Source organism: Somniosus microcephalus, chromosome 8, assembly GCF_052327205.1.
Source record: "Somniosus microcephalus isolate GS21.2 chromosome 8, FLI_Smic_1.0, whole genome shotgun sequence".
In the NCBI taxonomy this organism is placed as follows: Eukaryota; Metazoa; Chordata; class Chondrichthyes; order Squaliformes; family Somniosidae; genus Somniosus; species Somniosus microcephalus.
Genome location: NC_140994.1, coordinates 83967007 through 83987817, shown reverse-complemented (window position 1 = coordinate 83987817; position 20811 = coordinate 83967007).

The window sequence follows — 20811 nt, the reverse complement described above, 5'->3', positions numbered from 1 at the left end:
GGCAGGGAAGTGGACGTGAGTCTAGGTTCGGATCAGCCATCATCCTATTGAATGGAGGAGCAGGCCCAAGGTGCCGTATGGCCTACTCCTGCTCCTACTTCTTATGTTCTTATGTTCTTATAATACATGTATCAGTGGCAATGGAGAGCACTCTGGATCCTGTTAACAAGGCCCGTATCGGTGGCGATGAACACTCAGGATCCTGTTAACCAACACCCGTATCGATGGCGATGGATAGCACTCAGGGTCCTGCTAACTGTGCCCGTATCAGTGGCGATGGATAGCACCCAGGATCCTGTTAACTGTGCCTGTATCAGTGGCGATGGATAGCACCCAGGATCCTGTTAATCATCCCGGATCAATGGCGATGGAGAGCACTCAGGATCCTGTTAATCATCCCGGATCAATGGCGATGGAGAGCACTCAGGATCCCTTTAACCAGGCCCGTATCAGTGGCGATGGATCGCACTCAGGATCCTGTTAACCAGGCCCGTATCGATGGCGATGGATAGCACTCAGGATCCTGTTAACTGTGCCTGTATCGGTGGCGATGGATAGCACCCAGGATCCTGTTAACTGTGCCTGTATCAGTAGCGATGGATCGCACTCAGGATCCAGTTAACCAGGCCCGTATCAGTGGCGATGGAGAGCACTCAGGATCCTGTTAATCAGGCCCGTATCGGTGGCAATGGAGAACACTCAGGATCCTGTTAACTGTGCCCGTATCGGTGGCGATGGATAGTACTCAGGATCCCGTTAACCAGGCTCGTATCGGTGGCGATGGATAGCACTCAGAATCCTGTTAACCCTGCCCATATCAGTGGCGATGGAGAGCACTCAGGATCCTGTTAACCAGGCCCGTATCGGTGGCAATGGTTAGCACTCAGTGTCCTGTTAACCGTGCCAGTATCGGTGGCGATGGAGTGCACTCAGGTTCCTGTTAACCAGGCCCGTATCGGTGGCAATGGATAGCACTCAGGATCCCATTAACAAGGCCCGTATCAGTGGCGATGAATAGCACTCAGGATCCTGTTAACCAGGCCTGTATTGGTGGCGATGGATAGCACTCAGAATCCTGTTAGCCCTGCCCGTATCCGTGGCGATGGATAGAACTCAGGGTCCTGTTAACCAGGCCCGTATCAGTGGCGATGAATAGCACTCAGGATCCGGTTAACCAGGGATGTATCGGTGGCGATGGAGAGCACTCAGAATCCTGTGAACCGTGCCAGTATCGGTGGCGATGGAGTGCACTCAGGTTCCTGTTAACCAGGCCCGTATCAGTGGTGAAGGATAGCAGTCAGGAGCCGTTTAGCAGGTCTGTATCACTGGCGATGGAGAGCACTCAGGATCCCGTGAACCAGGCCCGTATCAGTGGCAATGAATAGCAATCAGGATCCTGTTAACCAGGCCCATATCTATGGCGATGGATAGCACTCAGGATCCTGTTAACCAGGCCCGTATCGGTGGCGATGGATAGCACTCAGGATCCTGTTAACCGTAACCATATCAGTGGCGATGGAGAGCACCCAGGATCCTGTTAACCGTGCCCATATCGGCGGCAAAGCTTTGCGGTTAGGATCCTATTATCCATGCCTGGATCAGTGGCGATGGATAACACTCATGACCTTGATAACAATGCCCGGATCACTGGTGATTGAGAGCACTCAGGATCCTGTTAACCAGGCCCGTATCAGTGGCGATGGACAGCACTGGGGATCCTGTTAACCAGGCCCATATCGGTGGCTATGGATAGGACTCAGGATCATGTTAACCGGGCCCGTATCGGTGGCGATGGATAGCACTCAGGATCCTGTTAAGTGTGCCCATATCGGTGGCGATGGATAGCACTCAGGATCCTGTTAACCGTGCCCGTATCGGTGGCGATGGATAGCACTCAGGATCCTGTTTACCGGGCCCGTATCGGTGGCGATGTATAGCACTCAGGATCCCATTAACAAGGCCCGTATCAGTGGCGATGAATAGCACTCAGGATCCTGTTAACCAGGCCTGTATCGGTGGCGATGGATAGCACTTAAAATCCTGTTAGCCCTGCCCGTATCCGTGGTGATGGATAGAACTCAGGATCCTGTTAACCAGGCCCGTATCAGTGGCGATGAATAGCACTCAGGATCCGGTTAACCAGGCCTGTATCGGTGGCGATGGAGAGCACTCAGAATCCTGTGAACCGTGCCAGTATCAGTGGCGATGGAGTGTACTCAGGTTCCTGTTAACCAGGCCCGTATCAGTGGCGAAGGATAGCAGTCAGGAGCAGTTTAGCAGGTCTGTATCACTGGCGATGGAGAGCACTCAGGATCCCGTGAACCAGGCCCGTATCAGTGGCAATGAATAGCAATCAGCACGCCGTTTACCAGGCCCGTATCGATGGCGATGCAGGGCACTCAGGATCCTGTTAACCTTGCCCGTATCGATGGTGATGGATAGCACTCAGCATCCTGTTAACCAGGCCTGTATCGGTGGCGATGGAGAGCACTCAGGATCCCGTTAACCATGCCCGTAACGGCGGCTATGGATAGCACTCAGGATCCTGTTAACCGTGCCCGTATCACGGGCGATGGATAGCACTCAGGATCCTGTTAACCATGCCCGTATCGCTGGCGATGGATAATACTCAGGATCCTGATAAGGATGCCCGTATCGATGGTGATGGATAGCACTCAGGATCCTGTTAACCAGGCCCGTATCAGTGGCGATGGATAGCACTCAGGATCCTGTTAACCGTGCCCGTATCGCTGGCGATGGATAGCACTCAGGATCCTGCCAACCAGGCTGGTATCAGTGGCAATGGATAGCACTCAGGCTACTGTTAACCAGGCTAGTATCAGTGGCGATGGATAGCACTCAGGATCCTGTTAACCGTAACCGTATCAGTGGTGATGGAGAGCACCCAGGATCCTGTTAACCGTGCCCATATCGGTGGCAAAGGATTGCAGTTAGGATCCTATTAACCGTGCCTGGATCGGTGGCGAAGGATAACACTCATGACCTTGATAACAATGCCCGGATCACTGGCGATTGAGAGCACTCAGGATCCTGTTAACCAGGCCCGTATCAGTGCCGATGGACAGCACTCGGGATCCTGTTAACCAGGCCCATATCGGTGGCTATGGATAGGACTCAGGATCCTGTTAACCGGGCCCGTATCGGTGGCGATGGATAGCACTCAGGATCCTGTTAACCGTGCCCGTATCGGTGGCGATGGATAGCACTCAGGATCCCATTAACAAGGCCCGTATCAGTGGCGATGAATAGCACTCAGGATCCTGTTAACCATGCCCGTATCGGTGGAGATGGATAGCACTCAGGACCCCATTAACAAGGCCCGTATCAGTGGCGATGAAAAGCGCTCAGAATCCTGTTAACCCTGCCCTTATCAGTGGCGATGGAGAACACTCAGGATCCTGTTAACCAGGCCCGTATCGGAGGCAATGGTTAGCACTCAGTGTCCTGTTAACCGTGCCAGTATCGGTGGCGATGGAGTGCACTCAGGATCCCATTAAAAAGGCCCGTATCAGTGACGATGAATAGCACTCAGGATCCTGTTAACTGTGCCAGTATCGGTGGCGATGGAGTGCACTCAGGTTCCTGTTAACCAGGCCCGTATCAGTGGCGAAGGATAGCAGTCAGGACCCCGTTTAGCAGGTCTGTATCACTGGCGATGGAGAGCAGTCAGGATCCCGTTAACCAGGCCCGTATCAGTGGCGATGAATAGCAGTCAGCACCCCGTTTACCAGGACCGTATCGATGGCGATGCAGGGCACTCAGGATCCTGTTAACCATGCCCGTATCGATGGCGATGGATAGCACTCAGGATCCCGTTAACCAAGCCCGTAACGGTGGCGATGGAGAGCATTCAGGACCCCGTTAACCAGGCCCGTATCGGTGGCGATGCAGGGCACTCGGGATCCATTTAACCATGCCCGTGTCTGTGGCTATGGATAGCACTCAGGATCCTGTTAAACGTGCCCGTATCGCTGGCGATGGATAGCACTCAGGATCCTGTTAACCATGCCGTATGGCTGGCGATGGATAGTACTCAGGATCCTGATAACCATGCCCGTATCGATGGTGATGGATAGCACTCAGGGTCCTGTTAACTGTGCCCGTATCGGTGGCGATGGATAGCACTCAGGATCCTGTTAACCGTGCCCGTATCGGTGGCGATGGATAGCACTCAGGATCCTGTTAACTGTGCCCGTATTGGTGGCGATGGATAGCACTCAGGATCCTGTTAACCAGGCCCGTATCAATGGCAATGGATAGCACTCTGGATCCCATTAACAAGGCCCGTATCAGGGGCGATGACTAGCATTCAGGATCCTGTTAACCAGGCCTGTATCGGTGGCGATGGATAGCACTCAGAATCCTGTTAACCCTGCCCATATCAGTGGCGATGGAGAGCACTCAGGATCCTGTTAACCAGGCCCGTATCGGTGGCAATGGTTAGCACTCAGTGTCCTGTTAACTGTGCCAGTATCGGTGGCGATGGAGTGCACTCAGGTTCCTGTTAACCAGGCCCGTATCGGTGGCAATGGATAGCACTCAGGATCCCATTAACAAGGCCCGTATCAGTGGCGATGAATAGCACTCAGGATCCTGTTAACCAGGCCTGTATTGGTGGCGATGGATAGCACTCAGAATCCTGTTAGCCCTGCCCGTATCCGTGGCGATGGATAGAACTCAGGGTCCTGTTAACCAGGCCCGTATCAGTGGCGATGAATAGCACTCAGGATCCGGTTAACCAGGGATGTATCGGTGGCGATGGAGAGCACTCAGAATCCTGTGAACCGTGCCAGTATCGGTGGCGATGGAGTGCACTCAGGTTCCTGTTAACCAGGCCTGTATCAGTGGTGAAGGATAGCAGTCAGGAGCCGTTTAGCAGGTCTGTATCACTGGCGATGGAGAGCACTCAGGATCCCGTGAACCAGGCCCGTATCAGTGGCAATGAATAGCAATCAGGATCCTGTTAACCAGGCCCATATCTATGGCGATGGATAGCACTCAGGATCCTGTTAACCAGGCCCGTATCGGTGGCGATGGATAGCACTCAGGATCCTGTTAACCGTGCCCGTATCGCTGGCGATGGATAGTACTCAGGAACCTGTTAACCAGGCTGGTATCAGTGGCGATGGATAGCACTCAGGATCCTGTTAACCGTAACCATATCAGTGGCGATGGAGAGCACCCAGGATCCTGTTAACCGTGCCCATATCGGTGGCAAAGGATTGCAGTTAGGATCCTATTAACCGTGCCTGGAACGGTGGCAATGGATAACACTCATGACCTTGATAACAATGCCCGGATCACTGGCGATTGAGAGCACTCAGGATCCTGTTAACCAGGCCCGTATCAGTGGCGATGTACAGCACTGCGGATCCTGTTAACCAGGCCCATATCGGTGGCTATGGATAGGACTCAGGATCCTGTTAACCGGGCCCGTATCGGTGGCGATGGATAGCACTCAGGATCCTGTTAACTGTGCCCGTATCGGTGGCGATGGATAGCACTCAGGATCCTGTTAACCGTGCCCGTATCGGTGGCGATGGATAGCACTCAGGATCCTGTTAACCAGGCCCATATCGGTGGTGATGGATAGCACTCAGGATCCCATTAACAAGGCCCGTATCAGTGGCGATGAATAGCACTCAGGATCCTGTTAACCAGGCCTGTATCGGTGGCGATGGATAGCACTTACAATCCTGTTAGCCCTGCCCGTATCCGTGACGATGGATAGAACTCAGGATCCTGTTCACCAGGCCCGTATCAGTGGCGATGAATAGCACTCAGGGTCCGGTTAACCAGGCCTGTATCGGTGGCGATGGAGAGCACTCAGAATCCTGTGAACCGTGCCAGTATCGGTGGCGATGGAGTGCACTCAGGTTCCTGTTAACCAGGCCCGTATCAGTGGCGAAGGATAGCTGTCAGGAGCAGTTTAGCAGGTCTGTATCACTGGCGATGGAGAGCACTCCGGATCCCGTGAACCAGGCCCGTATCAGTGGCAATGAATAGCAATCAGCACCCCGTTTACCAGGCCCGTATCGATGGCGATGCAGGGCACTCAGGATCCTGTTAACCATGCCGATATCGCTGGCGATGGATAATACTCAGGATCCTGATAACGATGCCCGTATCGATGCTGATGGATAGCACTCAGGATCCAGTTAACCAGGCCCATATCGATGGCGATGGATAGCACTCAGGATCCTGTTAACTAGGCCCATATCAGTGGCGATGGATAGCACTCAGGATCCTGTTGAAAGTGCCCATATCGCTGGCGATGGATAGCACTCAGGATCCTGCTGACCAGGCTGGTATCAGTGGCGATGGCTAGCACTCAGGCTCCTGTTAACCAGGCTGGTATCAGTGGCGATTGATAGCACTCAGGATCCTGTTAACCGTAACCGTATCAGTGGCGATGGAGAGCACCCAGGATCCTGTTAACCGTGCCCATATCGGTGGCAAAGGATTGCAGTTAGGATCCTATTAACCATGCCTGGATCGGTGGCGATGGATAACACTCATGGCCTTGATAACAATGCCCGGATCACTGGCGATTGAGAGCGCTCAGGATCCTGTTAACCAGGCCCGTATCAGTGGCGATGGACAGCACTGGGGATCCTGTTAACCAGGCCCATATAGTTGGCTATGGATAGGACTCAGGATCCTGTTAACCGGGCCCGTATCGGTAGCGATGGATAGCACTCAGGATCCTGTTAACTGTGCCCGTATCGGTGGCGATGGATAGCACTCAGGATCCTGTTAACCGTGCCCGTATCGGTGGCGATGGATAGCACTCAGGATCCCATTAACAAGGCCCGTATCAGTGGCGATGAATAGCACTCAGGATGCTGTTAACCAGGCCTGTATCGGTGGCGATGGATAGCACTCAAAATCCTGTTAACCCTGCCCGTATCAGTGGCGATGGAGAGCACTCAGGATCCTGTTAACCAGGCCCGTATCGATGGCGATGGATAGCACTCAGGATCCCGTTAACCATGCCCGTAACGGTGGCGATGGAGAGCATTCAGGACCCCGTTAACCATGCCCGTATCAGTGGCGATGGAGAGCACTCAGGACCCCGTTAACCAGGCCCGTATCGGTGGCGATGCAGGGCACTCAGGATCCCTTTAACCATGCCCGTATCGGTGGCAATGGATAGCACTCAGGATCCTGTTAAATGTGCCCGTATCGCTGGCGATGGATAGCACTCAGGATCCTGTTAACCGTGCCCGTATCGCTGGCGATGGATAGTACTCAGGATCCTGATAACCATGCCCGTATTGATGGTGATGGATAGCACTCAGGATCCTGTTAACTGTGCCCGTATCGGTGGCGATGGATAGCACTCAGGATCCTGTTAACCGTGCCCGTATCGCTGGCGATGGATAGTACTCAGGAACCTGTTAACCAGGCTGGTATCAGTGGCGATGGATAGCACTCAGGATCCTGTTAACCGTAACCATATCAGTGGCGATAGAGAGCACCCAGGATCCTGTTAACTGTGCCCACATTGGCAGCAAACCATTGCAGTTAGGATCCTATTAACCGTGCCTGGATCGGTGGCGATGGATAACACTCATGACCTTGGTAACAATGCCCGGATCACTGGCGATTGAGAGCACTCAGGATCCTGTTAACCAGGCCCATATCAGTGGCGATGGACAGCACTGGGGATCCTGTTAACCAGGCCCATATCGGTGGCTATGGAGAGGACTCAGGATCCTGTTAACCGGGCCCGTATCGGTGGCATTGGATAGCACTCAGGATCCTGTTAACCGTGCCCGTATCGGTGGTGATGGATAGCACTCACGATCCTGTTAACCAGGCCCGTATCGGTGGTGATGGATAGCACTCTGGATCCCATTAACAAGGCCCATATCAGGGGCGATGAATAGCACTCAGGATCCTGTTAACCAGGCCTGTATCGGTGGCGATGGATAGCACTCAGAATCCTGTTAACCCTGCCCGTATCAGTGGCGATGGAGAGCACTCAGGATCCTGTTAACCTGGCCCGTATCGGTGGCAATGGTTAGCACTCAGTGTCCTGTTAACCGTGCCAGTATCGGTGGCGATGGAGTGCACTCAGGTTCCTGTTAACCAGGCCCATATCGGTGGCTATGGAGAGGACTCAGGATCCTGTTAACCGGGCCCGTATCGGTGGCATTGGATAGCACTCAGGATCCTGTTAACCGTGCCCGTATCGGTGGTGATGGATAGCACTCAGGACCCTGTTAACCGTGCCCGTATCGGTGGTGATGGATAGCAATCAGGATCCTGTTCACCAGGCCCGTATCGGTGGCGATGGATAGCATTCAGGATCCCATTAACAAGGCCCGTATCAGTGGCGATGAATAGCACTCAGGATCCTGTTAACAAGGCCTGTATCGGTGGCGATGGATAGCACTTAACATCCTGTTAGCTCTGCCCGTATCCGTGACGATGGATAGAAGTCAGGATCCTGTTAACCAGGCCCGTATCAGTGGCGATGAATAGCACTCAGGATCCGGTTAACCAGGCCTGTATCGGTGGCGATGGAGAGCACTCAGAATCCTGTGAACCGTGCCAGTATCGTAGGCGATGGAGTGCACTCAGGTTCCTGTTAACCAGGCCCGTATCAGTGGCGAAGGATAGCAGTCAGGAGCAGTTTAGCAGGTCTGTATCACTGGCGATGGAGAGCACTCAGGATCCCGTGAACCAGGCCCGTATCAGTGGCAATGAATAGCAATCAGCACCCCGTTTACCAGGCCCATATCGATGGCGATGCAGGGCACTCAGGATCCTGTTAACCATGCCCGTATCGATGGCGATGGATAGCACTCAGGATCCTGTTAACCAGGCCTGTATCGGTGGCGATGGATAGCACTCAGGATCCTGTTAACCAGGCCCGTATCAGTGGCAATGGATAGCACCCAGGATCCCATTAAAAAGGCCCGTATCAGTGGCGATGAATAGCACTCAGGATCCTGTTAACTGTGCCAGTATCGGTGGCGATGGAGTGCACTCAGGTTCCTGTTAACCAGGCCCGTATCAGTGGCGAAGGATAGCAGTCAGGACCCCGTTTAGCAGGTCTGTATCACTGGCGATGGAGAGCAGTCAGGATCCCGTTAACCAGGCCTGTATCAGTGGCGATGAATAGCAGTCAGCACCCCGTTTACCAGGACCGTATCGATGGCGATGCAGGGCACTCAGGATCCTGTTAACCATGCCCGTATCGATGGCGATGGATAGCACTCAGGATCCCGTTAACCAAGCCCGTAACGGTGGCGATGGAGAGCATTCAGGACCCCGTTAACCAGGCCCGTATCGGTGGCGATGCAGGGCACTCGGGATCCATTTAACCATGCCCGTGTCTGTGGCTATGGATAGCACTCAGGATCCTGTTAAACGTGCCCGTATCGCTGGCGATGGATAGCACTCAGGATCCTGTTAACCGTGCCGTATGGCTGGCGATGGATAGTACTCAGGATCCTGATAACCATGCCCGTATCGATGGTGATGGATAGCACTCAGGGTCCTGTTAACTGTGCCCGTATCGGTGGCGATGGATAGCACTCAGGATCCTGTTAACCGTGCCCGTATCGGTGGCGATGGATAGCACTCAGGATCCTGTTAACTGTGCCCGTATTGGTGGCGATGGATAGCACTCAGGATCCTGTTAACCAGGCCCGTATCAGTGGCAATGGATAGCACTCTGGATCCCATTAACAAGGCCCGTATCAGGGGCGATGACTAGCACTCAGGATCCTGTTAACCAGGCCTGTATCGGTGGCGATGGATAGCACTCAGAATCCTGTTAACCCTGCCCATATCAGTGGCGATGGAGAGCACTCAGGATCCTGTTAACCAGGCCCGTATCGGTGGCAATGGTTAGCACTCAGTGTCCTGTTAACCGTGCCAGTATCGGTGGCGATGGAGTGCACTCAGGTTCCTGTTAACCAGGCCCGTATCGGTGGCAATGGATAGCACTCAGGATCCCATTAACAAGGCCCGTATCAATGGCGATGAATAGCACTCAGGATCCTGTTAACCAGGCCTGTATTGGTGGCGATGGATAGCACTCAGAATCCTGTTAGCCCTGCCCGTATCCGTGGCGATGGATAGAACTCAGGGTCCTGTTAACCAGGCCCGTATCAGTGGCGATGAACAGCACTCAGGATCCGGTTAACCAGGGATGTATCGGTGGCGATGGAGAGCACTCAGAATCCTGTGAACCGTGCCAGTATCGGTGGCGATGGAGTGCACTCAGGTTCCTGTTAACCAGGCCCGTATCAGTGGTGAAGGATAGCAGTCAGGAGCCGTTTAGCAGGTCTGTATCACTGGCGATGGAGAGCACTCAGGATCCCGTGAACCAGGCCCGTATCAGTGGCAATGAATAGCAATCAGGATCCTGTTAACCAGGCCCATATCTGTGGCGATGGATAGCACTCAGGATCCTGTTAACCAGGCCCGTATCGGTGGCGATGGATAGCACTCAGGATCCTGTTAACCGTGCCCGTATCGCTGGCGATGGATAGTACTCAGGAACCTGTTAACCAGGCTGGTATCAGTGGCGATGGATAGCACTCAGGATCCTGTTAACCGTAACCATATCAGTGGCGATGGAGAGCACCCAGGATCCTGTTAACCGTGCCCATATCGGTGGCAAAGGATTGCAGTTAGGATCCTATTAACCGTGCCTGGAACGGTGGCAATGGATAACACTCATGACCTTGATAACAATGCCCGGATCACTGGCGATTGAGAGCACTCAGGATCCTGTTAACCAGGCCCGTATCAGTGGCGATGTACAGCACTGCGGATCCTGTTAACCAGGCCCATATCGGTGGCTATGGATAGGACTCAGGATCCTGTTAACCGGGCCCGTATCGGTGGCGATGGATAGCACTCAGGATCCTGTTAACTGTGCCCGTATCGGTGGCGATGGATAGCACTCAGGATCCTGTTAACCGTGCCCGTATCGGTGGCGATGGATAGCACTCAGGATCCTGTTAACCAGGCCCGTATCGGTGGTGATGGATAGCACTCAGGATCCCATTAACAAGGCCCGTATCAGTGGCGATGAATAGCACTCAGGATCCTGTTAACCAGGCCTGTATCGGTGGCGATGGATAGCACTTACAATCCTGTTAGCCCTGCCCGTATCCGTGACGATGGATAGAACTCAGGATCCTGTTCACCAGGCCCGTATCAGTGGCGATGAATAGCACTCAGGATCCGGTTAACCAGGCCTGTATCGGTGGCGATGGAGAGCACTCAGAATCCTGTGAACCAGGCCCGTATCAGTGGCGAAGGATAGCTGTCAGGAGCAGTTTAGCAGGTCTGTATCACTGGCGATGGAGAGCACTCCGGATCCCGTGAACCAGGCCCGTATCAGTGGCAATGAATAGCAATCAGCACCCCGTTTACCAGGCCCGTATCGATGGCGATGCAGGGCACTCAGGATCCTGTTAACCATGCCGATATCGCTGGCAATGGATAATACTCAGGATCCTGATAACGATGCCCGTATCGATGCTGATGGATAGCACTCAGGATCCAGTTAACCAGGCCCATATCGATGGCGATGGATAGCACTCAGGATCCTGTTAACTAGGCCCATATCAGTGGCGATGGATAGCACTCAGGATCCTGTTGAAAGTGCCCATATCGCTGGCGATGGATAGCACTCAGGATCCTGCTGACCAGGCTGGTATCAGTGGCGATGGCTAGCACTCAGGCTCCTGTTAACCAGGCTGGTATCAGTGGCGATTGATAGCACTCAGGATCCTGTTAACCGTAACCGTATCAGTGGCGATGGAGAGCACCCAGGATCCTGTTAACCGTGCCCATATCTGTGGCAAAGGATTGCAGTTAGGATCCTATTAACCATGCCTAGATCGGTGGCGATGGATAACACTCATGGCCTTGATAACAATGCCCGGATCACTGGCGATTGAGAGCGCTCAGGATCCTGTTAACCAGGCCCGTATCAGTGGCGATGGACAGCACTGGGGATCCTGTTAACCAGGCCCATATAGTTGGCTATGGATAGGACTCAGGATCCTGCTAACCGGGCCCGTATCGGTAGCGATGGATAGCACTCAGGATCCTGTTAACCGTGCCCGTATCGGTGGCGATGGATAGCACTCAGGATCCCATTAACAAGGCCCGTATCAGTGGCGATGAATAGCACTCAGGATGCTGTTAACCAGGCCTGTATCGGTGGCGATGGATAGCACTCAAAATCCTGTTAACCCTGCCCGTATCAGTGGCGATGGAGAGCACTCAGGATCCTGTTAACCAGGCCCGTATCGATGGCGATGGATAGCACTCAGGATCCCGTTAACCATGCCCGTAACGGTGGCGATGGAGAGCATTCAGGACCCCGTTAACCATGACTGTATCAGTGGCGATGGAGAGCACTCAGGACCCCGTTAACCAGGCCCGTATCGGTGGCGATGCAGGGCACTCAGGATCCCTTTAACCATGCCCGTATCGGTGGCAATGGATAGCACTCAGGATCCTGTTAAATGTGCCCGTATCGCTGGCGATGGATAGCACTCAGGATCCTGTTAACCGTGCCCGTATCGCTGGCGATGGATAGTACTCAGGATCCTGATAACCATGCCCGTATTGATGGTGATGGATAGCACTCAGGATCCTGTTAACTGTGCCCGTATCGGTGGCGATGGATAGCACTCAGGATCCTGTTAACCGTGCCCGTATCGGTGGCGATGGATAGCACTCAGGATCCTGTTAACTGTGCCCGTATCGGTGGTGATGGATAGCACTCAGGATCCTGTTAACCGTGCCCGTATCAGTGGCGATGGACAGCACTGGGGATCCTGTTAACCAGGCCCATATCGGTGGCTATGGAGAGGACTCAGGATCCTGTTAACCGGGCCCGTATCGGTGGCATTGGATAGCACTCAGGATCCTGTTAACCGTGCCCGTATCGGTGGTGATGGATAGCACTCAGGATCCTGTTAACCAGGCCCGTATCGGTGGTGATGGATAGCACTCTGGATCCCATTAACAAGGCCCATATCAGGGGCGATGAATAGCACTCAGGATCCTGTTAACCAGGCCTGTATCGGTGGCGATGGATAGCAATCAGAATCCTGTTAACCCTGCCCGTATCAGTGGCGATGGAGAGCACTCAGGATCCTGTTAACCTGGCCCGTATCGGTGGCAATGGTTAGCACTCAGTGTCCTGTTAACCGTGCCAGTATCGGTGGCGATGGAGTGCACTCAGGTTCCTGTTAACCAGGCCCATATCGGTGGCTATGGAGAGGACTCAGGATCCTGTTAACTGGGCCCGTATCGGTGGCATTGGATAGCACTCAGGATCCTGTTAACCGTGCCCGTATCGGTGGTGATGGATAGCACTCAGGATCCTGTTAACCGTGCCCGTATCGGTGGCGATGGATAGCAATCAGGATCCTGTTCACCAGGCCCGTATCGGTGGCGATGGATAGCATTCAGGATCCCATTAACAAGGCCCGTATCAGTGGCGATGAATAGCACTCAGGATCCTGTTAACAAGGCCTGTATCGGTGGCGATGGATAGCACTTAAAATCCTGTTAGCTCTGCCCGTATCCGTGACGATGGATAGAAGTCAGGATCCTGTTAACCAGGCCCGTATCAGTGGCGATGAATAGCACTCAGGATCCGGTTAACCAGGCCTGTATCAGTGGCGATGGAGAGCACTCAGAATCCTGTGAACCGTGCCAGTATCGGTGGCGATGGAGTGCACTCAGGTTCCTGTTAACCAGGCCCGTATCAGTGGCGAAGGATAGCAGTCAGGAGCAGTTTAGCAGGTCTGTATCACTGGCGATGGAGAGCACTCAGGATCCCGTGAACCAGGCCCGTATCAGTGGCAATGAATAGCAATCAGCACCCCGTTTACCAGGCCCATATCGATGGCGATGCAGGGCACTCAGGATCCTGTTAACCATGCCCGTATCGATGGCGATGGATAGCACTCAGGATCCTGTTAACCAGGCCTGTATCGGTGGCGAAGGAGAGCACTCAGGATCCTGTTAACCGTGCCCGTATCACTGGCGATGAATAGCACTCAGGATCCTGTTAACCATGCCGATATCGCTGGCGATGGATAATACTCTGGATCCTGATAACGATGCCCGTATCGATGCTGATGGATAGCACTCAGGATCCTGTTAACCAGGCCCATATCGATGGCGATGAATAGCACTCAGGATCCTGTTAACCAGGCCCGTATCAGTGGCGATGGATAGCACTCAGGATCCTGTTAACCGTGCCCATATCGCTGGCGATGGATAGCACTCAGGATCCTGCTGACCAGGCTGGTATCAGTGGCGATGGCTAGCACTCAGGCTCCTGTTAACCAGGCTGGTATCAGTGGCGATTGATAGCACTCAGGATCCTGTTAACCGTAACCGTATCAGTGGCGATGGAGAGCACCCAGGATCCTGTTAACCGTGCCCATATCGGTGGCAAAGGATTGCAGTTAGGATCCTATTAACCGTGCCTGGATCGGTGGCGATGGATAACACTCATGACCTTGATAACAATGCCCGGATCACTGGCGATTGAGAGCACTCAGGATCCTGTTAACCAGGCCCATATCGGTGGCTATGGATAGGACTCAGGATCCTGTTAACCGGGCCCGTATCGGTGGCGATGGATAGCACTCAGGATCCTGTTAACCAGGCCCGTATCAGTGGCGAAGGATAGCAGTCAGGAGCAGTTTAGCAGGTCTGTATCACTGGCGATGGAGAGCACTCAGGATCCCGTGAACCAGGCCCGTATCAGTGGCAATGAATAGCAATCAGCACCCCGTTTACCAGGCCCATATCGATGGCGATGCAGGGCACTCAGGATCCTGTTAACCATGCCCGTATCGATGGCGATGGATAGCACTCAGGATCCTGTTAACCAGGCCTGTATCGGTGGCGAAGGAGAGCACTCAGGATCCTGTTAACCGTGCCCGTATCACTGGCGATGAATAGCACTCAGGATCCTGTTAACCATGCCGATATCGCTGGCGATGGATAATACTCTGGATCCTGATAACGATGCCCGTATCGATGCTGATGGATAGCACTCAGGATCCTGTTAACCAGGCCCATATCGATGGCGATGAATAGCACTCAGGATCCTGTTAACCAGGCCCGTATCAGTGGCGATGGATAGCACTCAGGATCCTGTTAACCGTGCCCATATCGCTGGCGATGGATAGCACTCAGGATCCTGCTGACCAGGCTGGTATCAGTGGCGATGGCTAGCACTCAGGCTCCTGTTAACCAGGCTGGTATCAGTGGCGATTGATAGCACTCAGGATCCTGTTAACCGTAACCGTATCAGTGGCGATGGAGAGCACCCAGGATCCTGTTAACCGTGCCCATATCGGTGGCAAAGGATTGCAGTTAGGATCCTATTAACCGTGCCTGGATCGGTGGCGATGGATAACACTCATGACCTTGATAACAATGCCCGGATCACTGGCGATTGAGAGCACTCAGGATCCTGTTAACCAGGCCCATATCGGTGGCTATGGATAGGACTCAGGATCCTGTTAACCGGGCCCGTATCGGTGGCGATGGATAGCACTCAGGATCCTGTTAACCGTGCCCGTATCGGTGGCGATGGATAGCACTCCGGATCCCATTAACAAGGCCCGTATCAGTGGCGATGAATAGCACTCAGGATCCTGTTAACTGTGCCCGTATCGGTGGCGATGGATAGCACTCAGAATCCTGTTAACCCTGCCCGTATCAGTGGCGATGGAGAACACTCAGGATCCTGTTAACCAGGCCCGTATCGGAGGCAATGGTTAGCAGTCAGTGTCCTGTTAACCGTGCCAGTATCGGTGGCAATGGAGTGCACTCAGGATCCCATTAAAAAGGCCCGCATCAGTGGCGATGAATAGCACTCAGGATCCTGTTAACCGTGCCAGTATCGGTGGCAATGGAGTGCACTCAGGTTCCTGTTAACCAGGCCCGTATCAGTGGCGAAGGATAGCAGTCAGGACCCCGTTTAGAAGGTCAGTATCACTGGCGATGGAGAGCACTCAGGTCCCGTTAACCAGGCCCGTATCAGTGGCGATGAATAGCAGTCAGCACCCCGTTTCCCATGGCCCGTATCGATGGCGATGGAGAGCATTCAGGACCCCGTTAACCAGGCCCGTATCGCTGGCGATGCAGGGCACTCAGGATCCTGTTAACCGCGCCCGTATCACTGGCGATGGATAGCACTCAGGATCCTGTTAACCGTGCCCGTATCGCTAGCGATGGATAATACTCAGGATCCTGATAACGATGCCCGTATCGATTGTGATGGATAGCACTCAGGATCCTGTTTACCAGGCCCGTATCAGTGGCGATGGATAGCACTCAGGATCCTGTTAACCGTTCCCGTATCGCTGGCGATGGATAGCACTCAGGATCCTACTAACCAGGCTGGTATCAGAGGCGATGGATAGCACTCAGGCTCCTGTTAACCAGGCTGGTATCAGTGGCGATGGATAGCACTCAGGCTCCTGTTAACCAGGCTGGTATCAGTGGCGATGGATAGCACTCAGAATCCTGTTAACCGTAAATGTATCAGTGGCGATGGAGAGCACCCAGGATCCTGTTAACCGCGCCCATATCGGTGGCAAAGGATTGCAGTTAGGATCCTATTAACCATGCCTGGATCGGTGGCGAAGGATAAAACTCATGACCTTGATAACAATGCTCGGATCACTGGCGATTGAGAGCACTCAGGATCCTGTTAACCAGGCCCGTATCAGTGGCGATGGACAGCACTCGGGATCCTGTTAACCAGGCCCATATCGGTGGCTATGGATAGGACTCAGGATCCTGTCAACCGGGCCCGTATCGGTGGCGGTGGATAGCACTCAGGATCCTGTTAACTGTGCCCGTATCGGTGGCGATGGATAGCACTCAGGATCCTGTTAAACTTCCCCGTATCGGTGGCGATGGATAGCACTCAGGATCCCATTAACGAGGCCTGTATCAGTGGCGATGGATAGCACTCAGAATCCTGTTAACCCTGCCCGTATCAGTGGCGATGGAGAGCACTCAGGATCCTGTTAACCAGGCCCGTATCGGAGGCAATGGTTAGCACTCAGTGTCCTGTTAAAAGTGCCAGTATCGGTGGCGATGGAGTGCACTCAGGATCCCATTAACAAGGCCCGTATCAGTGGCGATGAATAGCACTCAGGATCCTGTTAACCAGGCCTGTATCGGTGCCGATGGATAGCACTCAGAATCCTGTTAACACTGCCCGTATCAGTGGCGATGGAGAGCACTCAGGATCCTGTTAACCAGGCCCGTATCGGAGGCAATGGTTAGCACTCAGTGTCCTGTTAACCGTGCCAGTATCGGTGGCGATGGAGTGTACTCAGGTTCCTGTTAACCAGGCCCGTATCAGTGGCGAAGGATAGCAGTCAGGACCCCGTTTAGCAGGTCTGTATCACTGGCGATGGAGAGCACTCAGGATCCCGTTAACCAGGCCCGTATCAGTGGCGATGAATAGCAGTCAGCACCCCGTTTACCAGGCCCGTATCGATGGCGATGCAGGGCACTCAGGATCCTGTTAACCATGCCCGTATCGATGGCGATGGATAGCACTCAGGATCCCATTAACCATGCCCGTAACGGTGGCGATGGAGAGCACTCAGGACCCCGTTAACCAGGCCCGTATCGGTGGCGATGCAGGGCACTCAGGATCCCTTTAACAATGCCCGTATCGGTGGCCATGGATAGCACTCAGGATCCTGTTAACCGTGACCGTATCAGTGGCGATGGAGAGCACCCAGGATCCTGTTAACCGTGCCCATATCGGTGGCAAAGGATTGCAGTTAGGATCCTATTAACCGTGCCTGGATCGGTGGCGATGGATAACACTCATGACCTTGATAACAATGCCCGGATCACTGGCGATTGAGAGCACTCAGGATCCTGTTAACCAGGCCCATATCGGTGGCTATGGATAGGACTCAGGATCCTGTTAACCAGGCCCGTATCAGTGGCGATGAATAGCAGTCAGCACCCCGTTTCCCATGGCCCGTATCGATGGCGATGGATAGCACTCAGGATCCCGTTAACCATGCCCGTAACGGTGGCGATGGAGAGCATTCAGGACCCCGTTAACCAGGCCCGTATCGCTGGCGATGCAGGGCACTCAGGATCCTGTTAACTGCGCCCGTATCACTGGCAATGGATAGCACTCAGGATCCTGTTAACCGTGCCCGTATCGCTAGCGATGGATAATACTCAGGATCCTGATAACGATGCCCGTATCGATCGTGATGGATAGCACTCAGGATCCTGTTTACCAGGCCCGTATCAGTGGCGATGGATAGCACTCAGGATCCTGTTAACCGTTCCCGTATCGCTGGCGATGGATAGCACTCAGGATCCTACTAACCAGGCTGGTATCAGAGGCGATGGATAGCACTCAGGCTCCTGTTAACCAGGCTGGTATCAGTGGCGATGGATAGCACTCAGGCTCCTGTTAACCAGGCTGGTATCAGTGGCGATGGATAGCACTCAGAATCCTGTTAACCGTAAATGTATCAGTGGCGATGGAGAGCACCCAGGATCCTGTTAACTGCGCCCATATCGGTGGCAAAGGATTGCAGTTAGGATCCTATTAACCATGCCTGGATCGGTGGCGAAGGATAAAACTCATGACCTTGATAACAATGCTCGGATCACTGGCGATTGAGAGCACTCAGGATCCTGTTAACCAGGCCCGTATCAGTGGCGATGGACAGCACTCGGGATCCTGTTAACCAGGCCCATATCGGTGGCTATGGATAGGACTCAGGATCCTGTCAACCGGGCCCGTATCGGTGGCGGTGGATAGCACTCAGGATCCTGTTAACTGTGCCCGTATCGGTGGCGATGGATAGCACTCAGGATCCTGTTAAACTTCCCCGTATCGGTGGCGATGGATAGCACTCAGGATCCCATTAACAAGGCCCGTATCAGTGGCGATGAATAGCCCTCAGGATCCTGTTAACGAGGCCTGTATCCGTGGCGATGGATAGCACTCAGAATCCTGTTAACCCTGCCCGTATCAGTGGCGATGGAGAGCACTCAGGATCCTGTTAACCAGGCCCGTATCGGAGGCAATGGTTAGCACTCAGTGTCCTGTTAAAAGTGCCAGTATCGGTGGCGATGGAGTGCACTCAGGATCCCATTAACAAGGCCCGTATCAGTGGCGATGAATAGCACTCAGGATCCTGTTAACCAGGCCTGTATCGGTGCCGATGGATAGCACTCAGAATCCTGTTAACACTGCCCGTATCAGTGGCGATGGAGAGCACTCAGGATCCTGTTAACCAGGCCCGTATCAGTGGCGAAGGATAGCAGTCAGGACCCCGTTTAGCAGGTCTGTATCACTGGCGATGGAGAGCACTCAGGATCCCGTTAACCAGGCCCGTATCAGTGGCGATGAATAGCAGTCAGCACCCCGTTTACCAGGCCCGTATCGATGGCGATGCAGGGCACTCAAGATCCTGTTAACCATGCCCGTATCGATGGCGATGGATAGCACTCAGGATCCCATTAACCATGCCCGTAACGGTGGCGATGGAGTGCACTCAGGACCCCGTTAACCAGGCCCGTATCGGTGGCGATGCAGGGCTCTCAGGATCCCTTTAACAATGCCCGTATCGGTGGCCATGGATAGCACTCAGGATCCTGTTAAACGTGCCCGTATCACTGGCGATGGATAGCACTCAGGATCCTGTTAACTGTGCCCGTATCGCTGGCGATGGATAGTACTCAGGATCCTGATAACCAAGCCCGTATCGATGGTGATGGATAGCACTCAGGATCCTGTTAACTGTGCCCGTATCGGTGGCGATGGATAGCACTCAGGATCCTGTTAACCATGCCCGTATCGGTGGCGATGAATACCACTCGGGATCCTGTTAACCAGGCCTGTATCGGTGGCGATGGATAGCACTCAGAATCCTGTTAACCCTGCCCATATCAGTGGCGATGGAGAGCACTCAGGATCCTGTTAACCAGGCCCCTATCGGTGGCAATCGTTAGCACTCAGTGTCCTGTTAACCGTGCCAGTATCGGTGGCGATGGAGTGCACTCAGGTTCCTGTTAAACAGGCCCGTATCGGTGGCAATGGATAGCACTCAGGATCCTGTTAACCCTGCCCATATCAGTGGCGATGAATAGCACTCAGGATCCTGTTAACCAGGCCTGTATCGGTGGCGATGGATAGCACTCAGAATCCTGTTAGCCCTGCCCGTATCCGTGGCGATGGATAGAACTCAGGGTCCTGTTAACCAGGCCCGTATCGATGGTGATGGATAGCACTCAGGATCCTGTTAACCAGGCCCGTATCGGTGGTGATGGATAGCACTCAGGATCCTGTTAACCGTGCCTGGATCGGTGGCGATGGATAACACTCATGACCTTGGTAACAATGCCCGGATCACTGGCGATTGAGAGCACTCAGGATCCTGTTAACCAGGCTGGTATCAGTGGCGATGGATAGCACTCAGGATCCTGTTAACCGTAACCGTATCAGTGGCGATGGAGAGCACCCAGGATCCTGTTAACCATGCCCATATCGGCGGCAAAGGATTGCAGTTAGGATCCTATTAACCATGCCTGGATCGGTGGCGATGGATAACACTCATGACCTTGATAACAATGCCCGGATCACTGGCGATTGAGAGCACTCAGGATCCTGTTAACCAGGCCTGTATCAGTGGCGATGGACAGCACTCGGGATCCTGTTAAACAGGCCCATATCGGTGGCTATGGATAGGACTCAGGATCCTGTTAACCGGG